Below are 19,288 nucleotides of genomic sequence, written 5' to 3' on the forward strand. Positions count from 1 at the left end.
GCTCCTAAAGCAAAGCATGCCCTTTCTGCTAAACCCCGCATTTTCTGGCAAGGAAGATGTCAAAGGAAAACTTTTTACAGCCCTACTATGTAACTGGCAAACTACTTAAGAACAGTCTCATGAAGAGCTCTTCTCCTTTGCTGCTCTGCTGGGGGAAGTCCAGCTTCCCTCTGGAATCTCCCAAAGACTGATTAAGCAAGCACTAACATGGCTGCTGTGCACATCAGCTTAGCACAGGTGTCTTATCTGCTATTCCTTATGTTACCAAACATACTGTATACAAAGTGTGCCATACACAAACCGCATGGAAGCAATTTTCAACCTAAGCTAAGAGCATTTGTAATTAGGCACAGTACGAATGGTCACAGTGGAAGTCAATTATACCCACTACATGTTTTTGCAGACAAATATTGGTTTATAAACATCCTACTCACTTCAGGGTTTTGCTTTCTTTTACGCTGTTCTAGGTAGAGAAATATGTAAAAAGGAGTAGTTGGCTTGGAAAGAAAACTGATGCAATATGGAAGAGGAGAAGTAAGAGAAGATTTAGAGAGAATTGGCAAAAGGGCCAGTGTGCAGGAGGAAACTGGAGAGGCAAGACGCTAGAAGCGGGCACGCAGTTCTCTAATAGATGCATTCATGTATCTATCTCATGGGTAACTACACATGCTAGTGGCGATTTGTCTTCATTGTGCACTGCCTCCCACAGCAATAGGCTGGCTGTAGCTGCAACTCATGTTGCCAGTTATGGACGCTCTTTGGATACCCTCTTCTGCAACCCTGAACGCTCTTTCCTATTTGTGTTTCCCTGGGCTTTGTCCCCTGGGCCATTCCATGTCCCACTGCCAGGTGTGGCAGGGGTCTCCACTCCACCGCCAGGCACGTGGCTGCTTGCACCCTCCAAAAGCCAGTATCTCCCAGATGAACACCGCGGAGGAAGGAGGCAGAGGAACAAGAGAAAAGAAGTGCCTGCAGGCCATGGTGTTTGAGGAGAAGAGGACATGTCGTGTCTCCATCATCCCCCTTTTCCTGCTGCCTGCAGAAGAGATGTTCGGGAGAGGCACTGGACGCAGAGAGGGAGCATCACAGCCCAGCCCTGCCTGCAGGCAGCCCTCAGCCTTGTCCTTGTCTCCACCTGCTGATTTCATAAGCAAATATACTCGTGGGAAGTAACCTTACAAATAAACGCATGCACCCATGATTGCAAAGCTGTGTTGTCAGGGCACCTACCCAGGAGCTCAAACGGTCAAATATGGTGATGGGGGAGAGGAAAAAAGCCACTAGAACCAGAATGGGTGACCAGAATTTTTGGCTTTTTTACCCAAACATTTGGGAAACAAGCACACTGCCATTCTGTCGTGTGTTCCCTCCTGTTCAAAGGCATTCAGAGGCACCACAGAGCTCCCATGACCAAGGGCAGGTAAGTGATGACATTTTGCATGCAGGTGGAACCAAGGACAGGTGAAGCTCTTGTGCAGGCAGGTGAGCTAACACTACAACCACTCCGTACATAATCTGGAACTCACACATCAAAAAGCATCACCTTCGGTTCACTGAACCCTTCAAAGAAGCACACACCAGGGCTCCAGCCTAACCTGGCTCTCACCCTCCTCAGAAAGGACTAAAAAAAGGCAGGGGGAAGATACACAAAGGCATTTCTCATCAACTGCTAAATGGACCGATATACTCATCACCTTGGCATCTCAGCTTTATAGCCATGAGTGATGGAAACCTGATGGGACAGGCTTGCAGGCTGCACTCTGACCCACCGGGATTCATTTTTGTAACTGAGCAAAAATATTCTGAAGTGGATACCTGGAAAGGGCATGAGCAGCAAGGGAAACAGTATCACAGGAAGAGTTTAAAAAATAAAGAAAAAAATCTGACTAAAATTTTAAGAGGGAAAGTGCTGGCACAGACCCTTTTTCCTGAAAAGCAGGAGTCGGGCTCTGAGCTGGCTCTCCAGATGCTATTTGGAGACCTCAAAAGAAGAGTCATTTAGAAAGCAACTTCTTCAATGAGTCCAGCTAAAACTACAAAGACATAAAGTTCCAGTCAGACACGGGAAATTCTTGGGGGAATACAAGAATTTTATGAGTCAGAAGATAAAAATCCCTCTGAATATCCAACTGAACTGAGCTAATGAAGCAGTCACCAGGAAAGAAGTGTGATGAATCTGCATGTCAGGAAGGACAAATTTAAGCAAACAGGAAACTGAACAACCTGAAGCTGTTTTTCATTTTTATTCCCTGTGCCCTGCTCCTTTTTTTCTTTAAAGGCACAAACTGAGCTGATGGCTGCAGAAGCTGCCATGTGGGTCTGAGGGGACCATTTAATTTTCGATGTCTCAATTTAAAATAAAGTGATTTCCTGTCTTCCTTTTGCAAAGTTGGGAAGTTTATTTATGATTCACTATTTGCTACTTACTGTTGTAGACGCTACAGCTGAGTGCAACCATGCCACTAACCATTGCAGAGGAATACAGGGAAAGTCATTGATTCAAAGTTTATAACCTAAAATTTAGCTGGTAGCTAGAAGGATCAATCCTAAATGATAGCTAGACCTGGTCCAGCTTCACACTGAGGTGCACGCTTAGCTTTAGACACAGGAAAGTTGTCAGAGAGGTTTCGAGGGAGATCCTCAAGCCCACGAGGGCCTTGACTTTAGGTACAGAGAATTTCAAGACCACCTGTGTGAAGCAATATCATACAGAATGTTACCTCCTCTCTGTTACGGAGCCATGCATTGTCTAGACTCAAAACAGAAAGGTTTTGCGTATGTCCACGGTATTGCATCCTGGATGCCTTTTGTGAGGAGTGAGGAGCTTTTTCAGTTTATAACTTTTTTTATTAAAAATGCTCTCATTTAGGTAATAAATTTTAGCAGTTTGCCTAAAACTGCAAAGATTGCTACTATTCTCACAGTGTTACCTCTTTACTAAAAATCCATTTGCATTAAAGCCTTTCTGCTACTTCGTGGTTACTTCACCTTGAAGGAAGTAAACCTATAGGGAAGCCAAATTTTTTTTTTGTTTTAATGAGTTCTGTGATTTCAAACACCTTCATTCCAGAATGGAAAAACAGAAAAAGGAAAATTCTCTTTAGACAAGCTTCCCCAAACTAGTCTTCAGTTAAGTGTTTGCATATATGAGAACAAAAATACTTTATTCTAATTTTGATTTTCCCCTTAATTTTGTATTTCTTTCTAAGCATTTCAGACAAAAAGTTGGGCTAAAATAATTTTGAGATGAAAAATGAAACCTTCATCCCCAGAAGGCAAGCAACTGGTCTCTCAGCTTCCACGGTCTGACTGCTGTGGTAGACACAGGCCGAACTGATTGCAAATTACTTTTATATAAATTTAGGATACTGCTTAGTTTCCTATCTGAACTGCCTGTCTGGATCCTCCTATTTAGGGTTGATTCTGGACTCCACTTAAAATACTAATTGTTTATATTAAACAGACAAGAGAATGTGTGATGTATTTTAACTGTCAAAAGTGTTGTGAACAGCAGCAGCTGGAAGAGGAATGTTTAATTCAGTCCATTACCCCCAAGCCTTTTAGAATCCTGTATCAGCAACTAAATCTTATTCTTGAGGGCAAGAAAAACAGGGTATGTAAAGCCTCTTCTACAGGAAAAAAAAAAGAAGGGTATTCAAAAGCCATAGCATTGTCATTATTAGGTCAAAATAGAGCATCACTAAATCTACAACAGTGTTGATGCATCTGTGAAAGCTGTGGGGTTTTGTGTAAAACAGCTCACATTTCGTGGCTCCTTTCTTGTGCTGGTTTATTCACACTTAGCTGATGCCAGAGACATGATGCAGGTAGAGATGGGAGAGATCATCTGAACCAATCACTATATGATATCCCTAAGAAAAACGGAATCTTGCTACTATCAGTGATTATAATACTCTTAAATGTTTGGACAAGTGGTCAGTGGCTTGTGTGGAGCTGCGAGCAAGGATAAGTTTCCTATCCTAAGCCATTTATTCACACAGGACATCTCAGACACATGCTCAGGACAGCTCTTCCATGATAATTGTTGCAGCAGCAATTGTGCTGGGACCAGCAGGGCCCAAAACAAGAGTAGCAGTTGTTGCTTAAGAGAGATTAATAAAGGCCTTGCTAAGTAACAGGATCAAGTTGTTTTCAACATTATAAAACCTTCAAATTTTGAAAAGCAGAAAAAAAACCCCAACCACAATAATACTATTTTATATACTTCCTTCTAAGTAAAACAGCAAACTAGCTGCACACAGACAAATGATTCTTCTAATGTCAAGGGGAAGAAGGTTCTGAAACATTAAACAAAGAGGTGCATGAGTTTGTGCAAAGCACTGTAGCACAGGTTTTCCTTGGGAGGCCTGACTTCTGCCATGTGGTTGGAGGTCCTTTTCTTTAATGCCACATTTACAGAACGGATTTGGCATGCTTAGGAAAGGAACACCGCTTTTGTTCATCCCATCAGTCTTTCACTTGTCCAATTGCCACTGCTGTACTAGTAGGAAAAATAGACCTAACGAGGCGTAAAATAAAGCTCTGCATTCAAACACAGCGCTGCACTACCTCATTTCACTTTAATATTTACTTCAAAAGTAAACTCTGCTGAAACCTTGCATAAATACTGCCGAATGAGTTTGCAAGGTATTCTGAACTTACTGAAGCAAAGTCGCTTCACACCTCATACACACAACTGCTTATTTGGTTCCTTATTGCCAAAACTTCTGCCAAGACAGCCCTGGGATGAAGCAAGTGGGGAGACAGAGGTAGGTCAGGCTTGACTGGAAAACGAACTGTTAACAAAACAGAAGTTAGCCAGCAGAAACAGTCCACACCAACTGACAGTAAGCAAGAACAGCTCATACAGAGGTTTTGTTTAGGTTTGAAAGACAAGTTTGTGGTTCACTCTAAAAGGAAAGTCTTAGGGGCTTTCACCAGAGAAGGGAAAATACAAAATCTTTTCAAGGGCTCAGTAGGAAATTGTCTATAAAGACAGGTTTTTGAACAAAAGAAACACGAAATGTATACTTGCCGAAAGCAAATGTTTTCACAGGGATGCCTCCTTTTTGCCAAAGACCCTCTCAACCCAGAGCAGCCAGTAACCTGCTGATCAGGTCCCACAGGAGATACATGGGAGGCTTCTGTTCTAACCAACTTCTAATATTTTGGATGCAAAGTGGAGAAGCTTCAGCAAGGCAGACTTAGGGGAAAGTGTCATATGATGGCCGAAGCAATCCATCAGCTTTCTGCCTTTCTATTGCCCCCACTCTCGGTTGTCTTGGTCCTGCTGTTTCCTCACCATTCACCTGCTCTGGTGCTTCTCTATTTGTGGAGAAAAGGTTCAATCCACTAAACCAGCACAAAATTACTCAGCTTTTTTTTCTGGTCTAGGAAGTTGAGTTGGTCAACTGAGAGGCTCAGCAACCACGGAAGGCAACACGAGGCACAAGGTGAAAATACAGAGCAAGGGGTGTAAGGATGACTTACTGTGATATCCCTGATTGAGGGGGAGTTTCCCAAGGAAACTCTACTATTAGGGTAAGAGTACTCTGAACTCAGCACTGATTTTACATCTTTGCAGTAATATCACAGAAACATGATTATAAGCTGACCACAAGAACAACAGATTTGACTAAAAGGCTGCTTGAGGTCAATTCCTTTATAATTCAAATAAGCCTGTAATCCCTCTATTCCAAAGATCTCCTCTGTCTCAACATTACAAAAGGCAAAGTATGCAAATTTAGAGCTTTAAATAAATTACCTGGGTTATTATCTGGGCTAAATCTTTTCTCAGAGAGCAGGTAGCAGAGGATGCACTCTCCAGGGAAGGGTCTGAAACTGTACTTTTCATTCTCTAAGCACACTGTGAGCACTTAAAAACTGATCACTCAGGAAAAACTACAGTATGTCACTTCCCAACCCTATCTTGGATATAACAAAATCCAGCCTTTGACACCAAGCTACCCCAGTACTGATCCAACCCTATTCAACAAACTCAGACCTTTCTTTAAACGCTGCATAACTCCCCCCAAGTACAATGTCTGTTTACCTAAGTTCTGAGTGGGCAAAGCGGATTTAGCAGCATTGCAACAATGGAAGTTGCAGGGATGGGGAAGGAGTGAAATGCCAGAGGTTGCTGGGTTTTCCCTCTCCACCCTTCACATGTTCATCAGATAGCCACCAAATTAACGCACATTCGGGCTGTGGAGTGCTCTTAGCCTTACCAGAAAAGGTCTGCTTTGGTTGCCTGAAAGGGGCTGTTCAAAGCTCAGACCTGCACTCAAATTTAAATGGCATCTAGTACCTTGAATGGTTTGCAGTCAGCCCAAAAGAACATGGCTCACTCCCTGACTTCTTCCCAGCTCCCCAGGAAGCTGAGGCATACCCATGGTTTTAAATGCGCATGCTGTAATTGTATCACTCCAGGTGTTCTCAGTAGGATTCCTTCCTATAAAACAACCAAAGAGGTAAAATACAGTCCAAATCTCCACAGGAAAAGAACAGAGCCAACAGCACAATCAGTTTCTGAAAAATGACTTGATTCCCATGCCACAAGCAACAGCTCATAAAGCATCTCACAGAAAACCCAAACAAGCCTTGCAGCTTCTGGCTTTAGAGCAAGAACTAGAGGACCTCGGGACTTCTGACCCACATTCCAAAATGAACCTTAAAAATGTACTTCCTTCCCATGCACACAGCTTAATAACCCATGGATTTTCAGTACAGGCCATATATGATCAGCTTGAGAACCTCACCTTCAACTTGATTAAAACAAATGTACATTCTGATACGAAACACAATAGTGTTTCATTTGCACGAGGCACTATCCCATTGATTGATGTATTTTTGAGGGGGACGTGGAGTGGGGAGGAAGGACTTGTGTTCTGTTATATTCAAGGCAAACTTAATAGCAAAACTTTCCATGTTCAACCATAGAGGTTGCACTTTCCAGCATGTGTCCAGCATTGGTATCATTAGAGGTAATACTCGTTTCATGCTGCTACTCCGAGTAACACGGTTCTTAATCTACACCCTAAAAGACTTGCAAAACTCTGAATCATTTTCTAGAAAGACCTGAAACAAAGTGATCACCCCTCGGAGAGCTGCACATGCAATGGCTGATCATCTCCATTGTTGGCATTCCCAGGGGTCACAGAAGGTTTCAGCTGGATTGCACCGGGGTAGCACCGAAAAGAAAGGCTGCCACAGCCAGCTGATTGTGCAATCTAGGAACCAACCTGTGGGTGCCAGTAATTAAGCATCCAATTAAATAGGGCCCAAGTTTTGAGTGGATGGCAGGTTTGGGAATTTGGTTTTAGTTGCTTTCTAAATAAAACAACCGCCTTAAAACACTGTCTCTTGGGGACCAGCAAACTTCTCAAAAATTTCTTACATTTTGTAAAATATTTTTACTGGGAAAATGGGACAAAATTCAAAAAGATCAGCTGTTTTCCACCCTTCATTTTGCAAGTACACGGTTCAAGCCTTTGTGTGAAATGTTTCCTTTCCAATATCAATTTATGTTAAAAAATGAGGGGTATAAGTCCTGCCCCAGTTCAACACACAGCAGAAACCAATTTAAAGCAAACTTTCCTGGACACACAAGTTCCCAACCTTACTTCCACATACAGGTTTGGTCCCCAAATGAAAAAATCCTATTTTTCTCACAGTTCTAGCTGTGGTTACCCCAGCCTCTGGGACTAACTTTAACTTCCTCTTTGTATTTTACCTCTTTCAATATAACGAAAGCTGTACATCCATCCAAATATGTAAATTGGGCAAACAGGGCAAACAGCAATTTCGTTTGCAGTTTTGTACTAGTCTAGCTTTCTGCTACCCCCGTGTTTAACAATCTACTTTCCTATGTCCATCCAATGAGACTACTTTTACATTTTTTCTTCTGGTCTTTCTTAGATCATTCAAATATTCGCATGGGCTTCCATAAGTATCAGTTTGTTTCCTGAGAGCACAGCATTCTTCACTCTTGCTTTCAATGTTTTTTAAATACCTGCTAGCACTGCTGTAACTCTCTAATTCCCCATCATTCATTAATTTTAAAACAGACTTGCACAAATGAACAATGACGTTGAACTAATGAGATACGGGTGGGAAGTTTCTGTAAATACAGCCGGACTTAAAGGCAGAATGTCTGCATAACTTAGATAATGTTATTCTTCAGATTGCCCTGAAGATGACACTGAATGCCCTTCATTTATTAATCCTTATGAATTTGAAGAACGCGCTGGCTTATTCTCTCAGCTTCTTTAACAGAGCACCTTTATGTTTTTAAATACGAAGTAACACACTCTTATCCAAATGCTAAAGCGAACTGCAGGTTGTGATACATTTGATTATTTAGGCATGTTAATCATCTGTTACGGTCCACGTCCATCTGTGCAAGGTTTAAGCCTGGCACTCGACAATACAGTTCATGAAATGTCAAAAAATATGCAAGAACTATTGGCAGAGGAAGGAAATAAATACACTGTTACTGCTCATACAAATGATGAGAAACTAATTAAAGCTCAATCATTTGTGGATAAGTAAAAACATTCTCAGAGGCAAAGTGCCAGTGAAAATCTCATGAGTTTCAGCTTCTGAAGATTCCAAATAACCCCTTTTGCTGTGGGAAGGATGGTGAGGAGGGAGGGATGGACAGAGTCCCTTTCTTGATCTGATGAAGGAAGATCAGATCTTCAGAAAGGCAATGTCCTCACTCCTGCCCAGATACAGTCAGGTTGCCCTGCCATTCTGGATGCCATACTAGCAGCCACCTGATCGAATTACACAGGGATGCGGTTCTTTACTTGCAGAAATACTTTCAGCCCTTGTAACTCAATTCACTGTCGTCTGGCTTAAGACCTGATTGTGCTGTCCTTACTCACATAAAACTCAGTGCAAACTGTGTCTGACTTAAAACTGGTAGCATTAGACCTCATTGGTGTTTTGACTTAGGACTTAATTCTAAACAGATGCGTGTTCACATGTACAGTGGCAGTGGCAGTGGTATGACACAAACTTGTCTACCCTTACATCTTAAAGGCTGTGGTTGCCACTAAATTAAGTCAACAAAAGACAAATTAATGTTCTTTGCTTCATACGCAGATCAACACTGTAAAGATTTTGATGGTGATCACTTAACATTCCAGTTTGATTAAAAACAGCTTGCATTTTCCCCTTTACTTTTAGTACTACAAACCCTGAAATCAGTTTTGATAAGATGTGAAATAGTAAAAGCTGACAGATCTTTCATATGGTTTCTTACTGGTCATAAATTTGCAGCACTACATCAATGAAAGAAAAACATGAAATATTTTAATCTTTATTGAATCTTCTGTCATTAATAATTATCACTTGGCCAGTTTGTACAGTCTAATGGCATGAAACATGTTTGTTTTCAAATAGCAGATTTCCTCCCGTTTCAACTAATACTGTATGATATCATTCTCATCACCTTGTAGAAGAAAGATGTTGTTTTTTTTTCTCTTTGACAAATCCAGAGGGAAGAAACAAAAGCAGATTGTGCTTCTTTCTCACTCAAATTCACTTAAAACCATGCTAATCCAAACAGAAGAGGTGCAATTTTGGACAACATGCACTCGGCCACAGAAGATACTGTGCTTAATGAGACATTGCCTAAAAGTAGACCAGGAAAATGTAGTGAGAAAAGGAGTGGACACATTGGCCATAACGATCCTCTCCTGTTAAATTCCTCAAGGCACACAGGCAAAAAAAAACACCTCAGTGGTCCTCTTTGCCTGGTATTTGGCTGCAGACTGTCCCATAGATAAGCTGTGTAAGTCAAAGGAGCCATCTGACATGTAAGGTATGAGGGCTGAGGCAGGGCACCCACTGAATGCCATGGTCTTGCCCTCTCCTCTGTCCCAGGAGCTGATGAGGCTGGCAGTGTGGTGCTTATCCCAACGGTTTTACACAGCTCTACATTTCCTCTGGGCTCAATTCAGGTCACAGCAGTGCCAAGCACCTCCAGATTGTCAAAACCGAAATGATGCTATAGCTGTCTTAAGCTGCTGCTGTCCTTACTGAAGTTGTGGACTCCTCTCACAGTGGGAAGGGAGAAGCAGGGCAGCTGAAGGAAAGCATCCTAAACAGTTGTTCTCCCTCAGCCAAAACCAGGGAGTTGGGTTGGGTTAGGTTAGTTTAGCTTAGCTTAGTTTAGCCTAGCTTAGGTTTGATTTGGTTTTAGTGCGAAACTAGAAAGCCAACAATGAAGCAGTTGCTAGACTGCGGGTGAAAAGTGGCAACACTCCTCAGCTAAGAAGCCACATTTTTCCTCACCTTCCTCTGATTCAGTAGGGCACCATATGTCCGTCCTCCACAAGAAGCCAAGTAGGAGCTGGATTTTAGTGTCTCACAGAAGCCACTAATCTTGCCACCTTGCACTCTGCTCTCTCCTCCTTTGACTTTGTTCTCAAAGAGGCAGAATAAAAAGGGCTATGAGGAACACGGGATGCCTTCTCTTAGAACATCTGATGCAGTGGTCCACCCAAAGAAGGCTCCAGAACTACTGAGTCAGCATTTTACTTCCTGGCACAGTAATAGTCACTGCCTAAATCAAGAAAGGCCCCAACCCAGCCTCCTCAGCTGCTTGGCCTCCCCCTAAACCAAAGTTGAAAAACTTTCTTTGTCAGCAGAAAAGAGAACAAGCACTTAAAATCTTTTTGCGAACTTTCCTAAAGGGTGGAAATTGGCAGGCACGCTGGCAGGGAGATAGACTGCTTAAACAGAGACTGCTTTTTAAGGAGGGAAAACCAATTTGGCTTGAGAACGCATCAGATTGTGCCAAATAGAGTATATGCTAACAAACATCTCATCAGGATCGTTTCAGTATTCGCAGGGCACTGCCTTTCTGATTTCACCTCCTTTTCCCTTCAAACTTGGTATTATTGCCACCATAACAGAAAACACCATAGAACTGATCCACAAGAAGTGTGAAGCACCTTCAACTCTCATGGCCTGCAGAAGAGATCAGACTGGTCAGTATCTTGCAAGGTTCAAACTCAGTTCATGAACTGGCATTGACCAGAACGTTTAATATCCTCCAGGTCCCACTATGGTAAGTATCATTCACATTTGCAAATACAAGCAGGTTGGGTTTGGGTTTTGGTGGTTTGATTTGGTTTTTGGTTTTTTTTCAGAAATTAATGCATGGGTGAATGATCCTGTGATAAACAGGTAAAAACCTGCTTTCTTAGAGCCATATCACTGATAGGAGTATCAGTCTTGAAGAGCTTTTGGAAGTTTCATATTCTGCAGGTATTTTCTGTCCTATATACCTAAGCCTTCAGATCATATTTCATGTCATTTAAACTCCATTATTGTTACATATTGGACTTTAACAAACAAATTCAGGCCTTAATCTATAGCTGTGGTCACGCATTCAGCTGCAGGAATCACGCTGTTCAATTAGGTGAGAGATTCTGGAGCTGGGAAGACCATTTGCAAGAACTGTATTTCTTCTGCACAGAACTGAGATCCCCTTGACACAAATCTTGTGGTACACAAGACAGTGTAGGCAGGGCGAAAAACTCTAATTCAGCTGAACACATTTACCATGCTGCCTTTTATATTGCTTTCCAGAGACTCTTTCTAACAGAACTTCGTTTGCTCAGTCTAAAAGGAGACACTTTGTAAAGGCCACCCCTGATTTGATTTATGGTGGACCTCAGAGGTGATCTCAACTGAGAAAGCATTTCCACTGAACTAGGTCTTGGACATATTCAATAGCAAGAGATGGCTCTTTCCTTGGAAAGCCCTGTAGTGCAAACAAACTAAACAGACAATGGGCAGGAGAAAAAAAGCCCAAGGAAAAAGTACTTTGCCCAAGGTCACAGAGCTGTCAGACATGCTGGAACAGGGTACAGAATCAGCAGATGCCCATACAGATTTAAAATATGAAGCAGTCATCCAAATTATATCCAAAACTGCCCAGCTACCTATGTACACCCACATGTATGATGGTAGCTTCTGCTCCAGAAGACAGTATAGACGTGAGCTATTCTTGTATCCTACAGAACTCCTGTTTCCTGGTACAATGCAGTGAGCTGAAATGTACCCTGGACTGCCATTCTTCAAAACCTCTGCAGCAGTATGTACATGAGGCACAATTCTGTAACACACCACTAATAAATGAATGATAGTTCAGTTTCCAAATTACGGAGCAAACAGGCAATTTCTCCCTCCCCATTTCATGATTTAAATGAAAAGAGGACTAATAAAGCAATGAAACAATACAACTCACTTGAGCTGTACATGGTGAGGATAAGTTGCATTTGAGCTATATAACCACCTCAATGAGCCACAGCTGTGACCAGAAACCTCCCTGCTTGTCCATTCTTGTGGCTTCCCTTGCACATACTCCAGTTTTGGCTAATTAAGTGGGACTATGGCAAAGTTAATTATCACAGTCTGTAATAGGGTTAATTTGACTGAGGACTTTTTCATTTAAAAGGAGTAGAAACACTCTTTATGAAGTTTTTAAGCGTGGGGTAATTCAAGAATATCACCAAAAATCATCTATTTTGTCCACTGAATAAGACCTCAATGCAAGTAGCTCTTGAAAAGTAATTAGGTAGCCTCACTCAGTAAAAAAACTGGAAAATGGTCAGCGGGTCTAAGGTAGAATCACAATGTTTTTCTTTTTAAGCAATCCAGCCCTCTGGACCAGTAACAATTTGCTGACTAACAACAGACTAAGTCCCCACCAAACCAAGCCTATCTGAAGCAGCTATACATATGACAAATAAAAAACCCTCACCCAACTGTACTTTATAATTTAACTGTGTAGCAGCTTCCAATTCCATGTAATAAGCCCATGATTTACATATTATTCGCGTCTTCTCAGACTACCTTTGCCAAATTGTTTCTTAAAGAGAGCCTTTTCTAGCTATTTACAATGAAATAAAAAATAAGAAAGATTGCCTTTGATATTTAGAAAGAAGGGTACAAAAAAATCTCCTAAATACATCTGATGAATCTGCTTACATTCAGGATAATAAAATGGAAAACCTACATCTAAATATTTTCATTACAGGACCAATTTAAACACATTGCAAAATCCTTCTCAGCAAGACCCCCAGAGCCAGGCAAGAAAGAATCAGCAATGATTACTGAAGGGTGTGTAAGACAGAAACAGAAAATTTCATTTGTCTTTGCTGGTATTACATTCCTGGCTCCCTGAGCAAGGCCCTTTAACACACAGTTCTTGCCACACGCTGACAGGATGACAGTGAGTTTGTGTGCTAGCTCACGGGAGCAGTGCATCTTTAAGTAGTTGCCCTGTTAATAAGAACACAAACAGGAATTCTTGCAGGGAGGAACATATTATCCCCAACACCCTGCAATATCAGGTACACAAATTACTCCCACAGAAGGATTTAAGGCTGATCAAGGCTGCTGGCCTCCACTGGTAGATTCATGGATCTAGCTTACGGAAGTGAACAGGCTTCCTCTTAAAATACTCTGACAACTGAGAAGAATCATGTCAATGATAGCAAGCAATAGCCCAGCTCAGATACAAATAAGACAAACAGAGAAAGTGGGAGGAAAAGACATCTGCAACTGCAAAGCCAGTATTAGAATTCAGAAAGTAACACATCTGGAATCCAAGGCAGCTAATGGCCTTCTTTAAAAATCCTCGATGAGCAAGCTTGCCTGCATGCTTACAACATTTTTAATCAGCCCTCCACAAATTAAAACCTTGTTCTATATGCTGAAATAATTTGACCAATTTTTGCCATCTTTCCAAGAGGCACAAGAGCAGGATGATGATCGGTTACTGCAGATCAGTGCCGTTACATGCATGTAGCTCTCTGGGCTTTACCAGTGAGATGTCCCAGCCATCTGTACTCCAAGTCACATTGCAGTGAAAAGCATTCAACAGATGGTTCAGCTTCCACCTGAATCTAAATGTTCACCTCGCTGCTGAACAAATATAACAGACCATGCTCTCCAGCCACTGCATCCCTAACGATCTGCTTGCAGAGTTGTTAATGCCAAAACCAAAATAGCACTAACAGGCAACGACAAGTAAGATGATTATCTTACTCGAGCTGCTGTTCTGCTCATGTAGTTACTGTCTCTCTGTGCCAGCTCATGCACTCTTTCCAAAATTCATGCACTGATGGTGGCCAGAGAGAAGGGAATAATTCCTCACAGCTGAAAGAGACTCGGGAGAGGTTGTTTGCCTCATCCAAAGAGCTCTGGAGCGTCCCTATTCTTCAGTGTCTCAGGTTATTTTGCCACTTTAACCTCTTAGAGACTCTACAGGTAATCTTTTTATGGTTTTTAATCACATACTCTGGTTGTAGAGTGACTGATGAACTTGTCGATATGATTTTGTTATGAACACCAAAAGTCTCTTCCCTATTCCTCAGACTTGCTAAGAAGAAATTCAGAACTGCTCTATCACAACCTGGGCGAAGAAGCTGACATCAATAAAATTTAGGAATTAATTCATTAATCTGTATTTGGATCTATGATCCAATCAACCAGTGGATGATATTACTGAGGACCCTGCTGCTTCCAAGACCTAAGGTTTCAGGCAAGTTAAGTTTCTGTTGGGTTTCCCTAGTAGCAAGGATCAGTAAGAGATGCTCCCTTTCAAGATGCCTTTTGATTTTCATTTCTCTCTTACTTGGGTGAAGAGTTCCTTATGCTCTTAGCAGTTGTACTGATGACTTTCATGCAATCGGACTGATGACAGGCTAGAGGAAATCAGGGCTGATAGCGAGAGTTTGGAAAGCCTATTGCTGAACATCTGGAAGTGTAGCCAGGAGGAATTTACAGGAGGAAAACATCTGACCACCCCCAACCTTCAACTATTCTCTAGCACCTGTGCTGAATCATGTAGCCTAGCAAGTTAGACATCATAGGGGCCACATTAAGGGAATGATACCAGTAAATGCAAGAGGTGAGAAAGGCATCGGTGGAAATTTTGATGGGGATAGAGGGGTGACAGCATTGTGCTGTGATGAAGACATAGGGATACACTCATTCTGATGGAAAAAGCGATGTGCAGAGAGGAGAAATGACCTGTGGAGTCTCTGGCTGACACTGTGAGTCCAGACAAGGCAGGCAAAGGAAATTCCAGGAACTGCTGGGGGCTCCTTGACTTGCTTTGTATTTGACTGCTGGAGCAGCAGGAATCCAACAAAAGCTCGTGTGTAGCTGTCCCTCAGGACAGCCTCTAGCTGCATGGACATCTATTATAGCTTAATTCCTGGTGCTAATTGGAAAGTTTCCAAAGCATTGACACAAACAGTGATATAAAATCACACAGGTAATCCATATTTCATGTGATCTGTGTAGAAGCAGGAAGACAGAAGGGTGGTTGGAGATGCACCTCTCTTTCTGACAGGAGCAGGGAACTGGCACAGTGAGTGATGAAGAACCCAGCTGAAGGCACTGTGCACACTTGGGCACTCCTCTCTCTTTTGCCAGCGCACATTCCCGCAGCACAGTGCTTCCCTGACTGTCACTGCATTGCCCTCCCTGACTTCCTGCAGTAACAGAGGTCAGCAACAGCTTCTGAGACTTACAAATTCTTCCTGTTACAGAACAGCACCATGAAGACATATTTTGCTCTAAATTTGGAAAAAAAAAAATCTTTCATTAGCTTATTGCTCCAATATAATTCTTACATTATTAAATTCTAAAATTTGCCAATCAAACACATAGCACAATAAGGATTTCAGACACTACCAAAATACTAATAATTAAACCAAAAAACTTTCAGCTGTGGTTTTTGTGGCTTGCTTTGTTCCTAACAAATTTTGAGGAAAAAAGAATAATAATAATCCTACAACCTTTTTTGTTTTCAACTACTTTTTTAGGGAAAAAATTCTATTTTCAGTACTACTGAAATTCATCATATTATGACAGGAAAGCAAAATTGTTTCATTTCATAAGATCTTCTAACAGCATGAAACTAACCCCATGGTCTCTGAGACTGAAATTGTGCCAGCTATAGACTTACAAAGACTCAGTAGAGAAAAAGAAGTTTCTCAGATGGAACTGTTTGTCATGACATGAAGAATGTGTGTCCCCTACAGATGGTATAGCTATTTATATGATAAATCCCGATCATCACGATAGGAATTTGACAGCCTTCCTTTAAGTTAATGCTCAAATTCAAATTAATCTTCTTTTGACAATGTTTGCCTAATATTTCAGTGTTGAACAACATTTTCAGGGTTACACTTACAGTGAGCCTACTGGGCACTCTTAAAGCTGTATTCCTGCCCTTGTACTTGCCTCAGAAAGACTTCTTTTAATTCTTCACAAATATTTCTAGGGAAGACAAGTACAAGAAGCATTGATAAATGCTTAACAAGGGCATATTGAGACTTGCAGGTTAACTGGAATTAACATTAGGGCTCATTTAGAGCATGCGACAGGTTGTGTAACAGCTCCCTGGAAGAAAATATTCATTCTAGAGTAAAATTACCTCATTCTTACATTCAGCACTTGAACTGTTTTGAGTAACATGAGATAAAGGAGAACAAAGCATGTTTGTTCCAGTTTGCAGGATCATTGGTTTACTCAGGAATCACATTCTGGGGTGAAAATGAAATGAGGGATATGAAAATACCTTAAGGTGTCTCCAAGGAACAAAAGGTTGCAGAAATACAGTCATTGGTGTCAAATGGCAGCAGCCCTTTTAAAAACCAATGCTACATTTACACGCTTCAAAGGCCCCTGTTTTGCAGAACACGGTGTTACATAGGGCACTGCACCCCTCTATGCCAGAGAAAGAGTTTTTTATGAGGATGTCTCTCTGTCATCACCAGCACATTGCTCTGCTCTTCCTGTTCACTGCGAGGCAGCAGGAGGTCTGGTCTTGCTTTTGGAAAGTGATGGTGAACTCTTTGGTGGGGAAACAAAAGCAGCAATGTTTTATTTGGATGATACCTGTTGACTTGATCACACTATCTCCACTTCTCTGCTCTCACATATTGAGAACAAAAGATACACTCTAAATGCTTGCACTATCTCTCAAGGAAAGCTTTTGGTGGATGAACTGAGTATTGTCTCTGTAACAGGAAGGCTGCTGTACTGTTTGAAAGCTAAGGGATTTTTTTCAGCCTTGGTGTTGCTGGCCATGAAATGCACTTTGAGGTTATGGAGTTTCTTTGATTTTTTTTCTCTTAAGATGTCATTTTAATTGTGTGCTGAATCTGGTTTTTGTACTAACTTTTAACATCTGCCCTTGGTTGTTAACTGAAATCTGTGCTGAAAGAGGCACCACTGATGATACCGAGGTGTTAAACCTCAGTAATTCTGCATTCCAAGTACAGCATTTGGGACCAGGAGCCCAGGCTGGCCTAGCCAGCCACATCCATTGGCAATCTACAGTGGATCACCAGTGAGGAGCCTTAAAACACCTTGGGGGTGGCCAGGGTCCCAAGTCAGGAAAGCCTGAAACTGTTCCAACCAAAGACTTCCCTAGGGATTTAGGAAAAAGGGATCACAAGCAGAAGATGAAAGTGAGGCTCTGCAGAAAAAGGAGGAATAAATCTAAGAAATTCCTCAGTCCCAGACCTTCTATACTGTATAATGGTATACAAAGTACCTTGACATTCATGGTACCTGCTGATGTTGACACTCAGCAAAATAACACCAATCACCTGCTACAGAGAATTCTGGTGTGCATCCAGAAAATATTTATGTGCACAGAAAAAAAAAAAAGGTGGAGACAGGGAAGATCCAGGGTCTTTACCTGCTCATTCACATTTATGTATTTTTTGTGTGGTCTCCTGTAAATGGTCTTTACTTCCAAATATTTTTGCAACCTCTGTGCACTCTGTGCTTCTGGGGAGACAAAACTGTACTAGGCATTCACAAGGCCAGAATCTTGTAAGAACAGTGCCTCAGGAATGTCTTTGGAAGAGGAGGGTAGGGGGAACAACTCTAGTCCTATAGTCTTTGGGCAACCAGTGCTGCTGTGTGAGAAATAAGTGACAAACTGTGCCCAGAATATGGACCCAAGCTCAAAGAAGGAAGCCGACAGAGCCCACAGAGATGAAGAGGAGACATTTAAAAGCTCATACTCACCCTAGAGTCCAGTCACAGATGCCCTATGACACCTACTGAGCAGGCATTCACCATAGCTGTGATAATGCCAAACCTTTGTCCCTGCTCTGTGCTCCCTCAGAAATACCGTACCCCTGGCCTCACTGCCACGGGGAGCAGCATGCAGAACTGGACACCAAACAGCAGAGCTGACTCAAAAGAGGAAGCTCTCTACAGAAAACTGACCGTAGCTGAATCCAGCAAGCAAACTGAAGTTTTTCAGACAGCATTTACTGCTCAACAGAAAAGTGAGATGTTTGACACCACTCCTCACCCTAGTTTTGGTGACTTTACTAAAAGAAAGGGGGTAATGGCAGACAGCGTGTACTGTTACCCCCCTCCTCCCCGCCACGTAAAACTGTTTCGTCAAGATCCAAGAACCAATGTTGTCACAGAGTTCATTCAAGCAATATTTAAAGTAAGTAACCTCAAACTCACAGACTAAAATCATAATAGAAGCAAGATGACTCAAGTATACAAGATGTAGGAATTGGCTACATAAATGCTTCCTGCTGTAGATTTCACTCCCATATAGTTCCAAAGATAAAATCTAATGTGGAAAGAAAAAGCAATGTAATACCTCACATTTCAAACCCAAATCGTGTTGTAACTGGGACAAAAGAAAACATGCTATCTCATGAACACTCTGATTAATATATATTGTAAAATTCGTATCATTATAAGCAATTATAATCACTGCATAAAGCAAACCAGATAGAAGATAACACCCGCCTAAACCTAAAATTGCCATAATAGTATCAAGCTTTCTGCTTAAACCAGTCTTTTTCATCTTAACAAAAAGTGTGTTTTGAATGACCTTTTCAGGCAATGGACATTTCAGCTCGTTTCAGGACAACAGCCTATTCTTAATTTACTATTGTTTAAGTTCAAGGAACACCCAGGAATAGCTAACTGAATAAATAACAGTCTGGTATTAAGATCTCTGCTTTTTCCCCAGCCTTCCCCCTGTTTGCTGTCCTGTGGTTTTTGTCTTGCTAGATACACATTAACCTGTTAGACTGACCTTGCCTTCCCTCCCAATCCCTACAACACATTACAATTCTTTAAAAAGACAACTTGAGAGAGACTGCCTTTTGGTAAACCTCCTAAAGCGAGCTCTACAGACTGCTCTGGCATGCGTTGTGTACATGCATCTGTCATGAAAATTTGATGACAAATCATCTGTTTCCTG

General features: G+C 41.7%; 1 protein-coding gene across 3 annotated transcripts in view; it reads right to left on the reverse strand.

The window, feature by feature from the left end:
- The window catches only part of MSRB3 (methionine sulfoxide reductase B3), an 82,380-nt gene that overhangs the window by 14,540 nt on the left and 48,552 nt on the right, over nucleotides 1–19,288 (reverse strand). The gene's annotated exons all lie outside the window — the stretch shown is intronic.

This window comes from Pezoporus wallicus, unplaced genomic scaffold (assembly GCF_028554395.1).
Source record: "Pezoporus wallicus isolate ANWC-B61680 ecotype Strahan unplaced genomic scaffold, APGP_CSIRO_Pwel_v1 contig_4722, whole genome shotgun sequence".
NCBI classification, from domain to species: Eukaryota; Metazoa; Chordata; class Aves; order Psittaciformes; family Psittacidae; genus Pezoporus; species Pezoporus wallicus.